Below are 6000 nucleotides of genomic sequence, written 5' to 3'. Positions count from 1 at the left end.
TTGTACTGCTTTTAGGAAAATAGCCTGTATTCTTACCGAAAGGTCAAGAGAACAGTGAATCTCCTACGCTCTTCTGTGGTCCATAAGCGGAGATTAAGCTGACTTATCAAGTCTTTCAATAAAAGGATGCCTCGTGCTTGCCCCAAAGATGGTGAGGACCCACTGCTGCACCCACTTCTGGGCACACGGCTCTCAGAGCCTGAAAGACATACCATGAGGGGAAAAAACAAAACATTGAGTCAGAAGAGAAGGGAAAAAAATCCAAGAGCTTGATCTTCACTGCTTGGCAAAATGCTATCACCACCCTCTTCTCAGCCCATTACCTGAAAATAAGAGTTGATGTGCTTTTATTTCCATCCCTATTTAAATTAGCACTGTGGGGACACTTATTAGTACCCAGCACACCTCACCTAGAGCCCCGACCTCCACAGAGGCCTCTAAGTACAGCTGTGGTCTACAGGGGAGGTCAGTGCAATTATTTATCACTTACTACCAGAGTGAGTGACATAGCAGGAGCTGTTATACCCCATGCATCAGGGTTATGGCACATTCATTGCATGGGCTTGAAATGGTGCTGATCAGGAGGGTGAGTATGGAGGAGGCATCTTTTTTTCTGACCCCAACAGGATCCAGATGCTTAGGAGGTGCTGAGAGGCAGAGAAAGGCAAAGTCCCAAACTAAGGTTTGCTCCCTGACTGCTCAAAGGTGGCAGGAGCTCGTGGGAAGAATCCAGTCCATAGGATGCACACATGAGACATTGCTGTTGGGAGCAACAGCCAGAGCCAAGTGGGACCACAGGTACGGACATGGTGGGATCCAGCACACCAAGATCTGGGCTGTCCCAGCCCCATGAGAAAATTTGCTTGCTTCTGTGTTCCCTGATTTTTTCTCTTGCCTCTGACTGCCTTAGCTGATGCGTTGCATATCCTTGGGGGAACACTAGCCTTACCAGCTGGCTGGGGGGTGTCTTCCACCCCTCTCTCCCATCTCCATAGGTGTTCCAGGATGATTTCACACTGGGAGCCAAGTCCTGTCCTGAGCACATCCCTGCTGCAGCAGCCAGTGTAGAGCTCAGATGGGAGTCCACATGCTCCTAAACCCAAGTACATGCTCGCAGACGCAAAACCGGTGCTTAAAACCTCTGATGGAGGAAGAGCCACTTGGTGGGGTTGAAACTGGTGCATCTTAAATCTTATCCTCCTCCATATCACTGCTGCTTTCCTAGGATTGCCTGCAGAGCCCAGGGCCTACTGCTTGATACTCTGCAGACACAGGAGAAAGATAAGCCCATGACTGCAAGAACAGGCAAAGGACAGGGGAAGAATGTAGGGACAGCACATGGCCGCCCTGGGATTTACACCATGCTGCAGTGCCCAGAATCACTCTTCCCCTTCTGTCTGGGCATCACGTTTAGCAAGGGTCTTTGTCATCCTAGACTTCAGAGAAAGGTTGTCTCATTCAGAGGCCCCCACACGCAAGGCATCTCTTACCTGTGGTAAGGGAAAGGTCTAAGAAAGCCGGTTTCATATATATATATATATATATATATATATTTATTTTTTTTTTTCCCTGAAAGTTCATCCCAACCCCTGGCAAGCTGGGGGAAGCAGCCCAGGCCGAGCAACTGCCCTCCCCAAATGTGCGCCTACCCTCGCACCAGCAGCCGCTCCGCAAGGGCAGAGCATCCGCAAGCGGTCCCCGAGCAGGCCCTGCCGGGAGATGGCACTGCAAGCACAGGGAACCATCCCGCGGCGCACCGAGGGTGGCAGGAGCTGCCGGAGCAAGAATCCTTTCATTTTTATTTCCCCCTCCTTCCCCTGAGACCCCGACGGAAAAAGGGTTCTCTTGTCACTTGCGATGGCTGCGTCCTCGCCACGGCTGCATCCCCGCCACAGCAGCGTCTCTCTCATGCCAAGCGAAACTCGCTGACAGCGAGTCAGCGGGCGCACGGGGGATGGCTGGAAATAGCTGGCACATCTCTATCAGCATCCCAGCAAAGAGGGATGAAGGGCAGAAAGTCTGTGCCACTCCTTAGGAGATGAAGACAGCCCTCTCCATCCAGGGGGTCTGCAGTCTCAGACCCTGCCTTGAACCCTCCAGGAGCATCAATATTTCAACTGCAGCCTCCTCCGGCTCCAAAATAAACCAAAACTTCCATGGGAGCTCTTTTCAGTCAAACAAAGAAGCTGTGCAAGTATAATGAAATTCCCCCCTCTAGGTGGGAAGATTTGCTAAAGTGGCTGTCAGGGAATCAAAATTTACAGCACCTGAAGTTTTTGCTAAATCGCTGTTTCGCATCGAGGTATCAGGGGAGATGCAGATTTTCTTGTTTCTCATGAGAGCTTGAATCTCCACCTGGGTGAAACTGAGAAATTTCAGCAGCCTTTTGTGATGCCGGCCCAGTTTTCCAAGGAAATTTCATGGGCTTTTCTGCACCCTGCCAGATTTTTCAACACCTTTCAGGAAGTCACAGCTGAACAGTTTTGGTCAGGATAGTTTTGTGTTTCAGGGAGAATATTTGGACCATTAGGTCTTTTCGACAGTTAGCTGTTGAACACTCCCAGGACCACTGTTTCTGCTCCCCAGCAGTGCATTGTCCCAGGCAGCAAGGTGTTCCCAAAACAGGCGATATGCAAACCCAATGAGAAGACACCCATCAGTTCTCCTGTGAAAACAGATGTGTTTGGGCTCAGATAAAAGATTCTAAGCTGAGGCTGTCTAAGACTTTTTTTGGGGGGTGTGATAAAAGATAATTTTCAATTGGAAATTCTCAAAAATCAAAAACACTCTCAAAACTCTCAAAAAAACCTCTCAAAAACAACAAAAAAAAGAACGCGTTTTTGCCCTTCCTGCTCTGAGAACGCGATAAAAAGCAATTATGCAGTTTGTCTTAATGTCCCATTCGGCATTTTTGCAAAGGAAGGATCTGCTTCTCAGTTTTAAGCAGGAGCCAAATGGATCTATACTGAAAAAAAAGAGGAGTGTGAAAGGGTCAGAACTGAAACATTTCAACATGGGGTAAACAGGCAGGTGTGGTTAACGCCCTGTAGTTTGGCCAGGTTGTAGGAGAGAAAAGCAAACATTTGTCCAATTTTGGTCTTGGCAGTGGTGAGGCTGAAAGAAGGAATGGCTTGGACATGGCTAATGAAAGAGAGATGAAGGAAGAGGAAGACAGCAGAGGATGCAGGAGCAGCAGGAGGGGAGGCATTTCTCCTTTGCTATATAAGGGCTATATGATGCATAGCTGCATCCATACTGTATTCATTAGTGACCATGGGAGCCGCCCATCCTCAGGTACAAATGTGCCCCACACAGAGGCACCTAGAAACTATGGGATGAGGCTGGGGCTTAGCCTGAGAGGGTTTCACTTCCTTGGTTGAGCTTCTGGACTTACAGGAATTTACTCTCAAGGCTAAGAAGAAACCCAGCAAATCATTACAAGAAATGCATCTTGAAAGGTTAGTACTCATTGAGGGCCAAATAGTGGGGGGGCACAGGAACAGACATAGCAGTGGCATCTCTTCCCAGGCATCATATTTGTGATGGTAATTTCTCATTGTGGCTCTCGGAATGTAGCAAACGGGAGCTTGCTGAGTTTGCTGGCAGAGACGGGGAGTCTCCCTCATCTCTTTCCTTTGCTCCCTGCACCCAGCACTGATGTTTCCCAGGTGTTTCTGACTTGCAGTTTGAAACTGAGTCACCTTTGATTTTTTCTGACATTCTCCAGAATTTTTATAACTGTGATGTTATATTTACCCCAAATGTGGGTTTCTGCGGGAATCATGCTTTTCAGCTAAAGGTAAAACAACAGTGAAACAAAATTAATCTCCTCTCCAAATAAAACCACTTTGGAAAATTGCGGGCAGAGGGATTTGCAAATTCCTTACCAAAAGACATTCAAAAGGCAGCTCTTTCACTTTTTTCTTCTAAACCCAACCTTTTCATGCTAAAAACTTCAAACCACTATAATCCCTGGCTTCTGCTTTCTATGTGATGGAGATGATTCATGATAGAAGCCAGTCCCGCAACCAGAGCAAGGAGCCATGCTGCAGCAGATGCTGGCCTGCCTTGAGGTGTTAATCTGCAGGGAGACTGTGGGAGACAAACCAGCCATGCTGGCATGGGCCACAGCTTGGGACAGGCTCACACATGGCTGGCGATCAGTAGGGTTTTGTGGCTTGGGTTCCAAATCCAGGCAAGAGCCACAACCATCAGGACATCCTTGCTTTCCCAATGGCAATGAGAGCACCTCTGCCATGGGGAAAAGACTGCAGATCCTATGGTGGTTGGGTGCAATCCTGTTACAGCAGAGGCTGGAAACTGGATGCCCAAGTCCCCTCCTGAAGATGCACACTAGCCTGTGTGTACTTCAAGCCAGCCACATCCCTCTGCACACCTCTATGGCCCCCAATCCTGACAGTGGGACAGCACTGGCCCACCCCTGCAAAATGTCCTGATCTCTGGGGGAAAAAATCCCACCTGGCAAATACACAAGACTGTGTATTTCTGATTTCGCCATTCCAGGAGCACTGCAACACCTGTCCTGTAATTCAGCATACTCATGAAACAGTGGTACAAAACGTGATTGCTGTAAGGTCTCAAGTTCTTGTCTAAGATTATGTGGGGTTGTGCTTGTGGCACTGAGGGAAAAAGGTGCTGGGGAAAACCTTTTCCAGATCCCTCTCCTGTTGTTCCTCGCTCAGAAAGACATATGCGAAAATGTATTTTAAATATGGCATTCATTCCATACTGAGCCTCTTCCGAGCAAGGAGCTGGCAGCAGTGGGCCATGTGCTGAGTGGGTGATGGGACGGATGTTATTTATAACAGGTGTCAGGCGGTACTTTGTCATCGAAATCTTACCCGGCAGCAGCAGCGAGGGGTCTCGCCATATGCCAATCTCTGTTTTCCAGGAGTGGTTTGATAACAGTGTGCACTGAACCTGACATCCTTGCTGCACATGGAAACTTTACTCACATATTTTAACTGACTGGTGGGACCTTGTTCCCTCTGCACCCCTCTGCATCCCGAATCATTCTAGTCACTCATGTCTGAGCCACGGGTGATCAGGGCTGTATCCAAGGACAGGATTTTCTTCTGCACAAGCCTTTGCACACACATACGGCCACATCACACCCTGTCCAGGCTCTGGGAGGTCCCCATGGCCTCTCCTTGCTCGCACCTTGCTGTGTGCATGCACACAGACACTCATCACCATCAGCCTTCCCAGGCAAATGGGTAACAGGCTGGAAAGCTACAGCCAAGTCCTGTACTCATTATCTCCATCTTTGTCTTTCGCACGCACCTCCCACCATGCCCCACTATCTACACAGGAAGAAGTTTGGCAAATGTAATAAAGACAAGGTGAAGTTTTACATAAAATAATCTCTCCTGCCATGAGTCCTGAGGAATTTTAATCAGTCCAGGAGCACCGGCAGAATTCCTTTGCCTGCAATCTTTTCATGATCTTGCTTTCCCCTCTTGCTCCTCGTGGGGAGCATTTGCTGAGAAGATGATTAAATTGGGCTGGTAAAAAGCTCGTCGGCTCCGTAGCTCCCATCTTTTTCTGCTTCTTTGCAAGATCATTTGTACTTTTTTCTGGCCTGCGGCATGCCAGGTCAGCTGCTTTCTTTGCCTACCCTGTACGTTTCTTTACCATTGTTGTGGGGGTTTTCCCCCTTCAGAGAATCTCTTTTGTGCAAAGGCAAGAGACAAGGCTCCTAGCTCAGCCTGCTGTGTTGTTGTTCGCCTGAAGTCCAGCAGGAATTCAAGGAATGGTTCCCCACGTCTCCTATTCACCTTGCTCCTGCCAGTGGCAAGGGGTCGGGCAGGGGTCGGATATTTTGGGGAAGCCGTGAGCGAGGAGCGCAGGCTTAGGGGCTGATGTGAACTCAGGGATTTTAGGCGACTGAAACTCATCTGAGGGTTGCCTGCCAGTAGTTCAGTGCAGGAATTTGGGTATTTTGCTTTGAACAAATGATTCACCAGTAATCATTCAATC

The sequence above is a fragment of the Falco peregrinus genome, chromosome Z, assembly GCF_023634155.1.
Source record: "Falco peregrinus isolate bFalPer1 chromosome Z, bFalPer1.pri, whole genome shotgun sequence".
Lineage (NCBI taxonomy): Eukaryota > Metazoa > Chordata > Aves > Falconiformes > Falconidae > Falco > Falco peregrinus.
Note: the sequence above shows the minus strand (reverse complement) of the source record.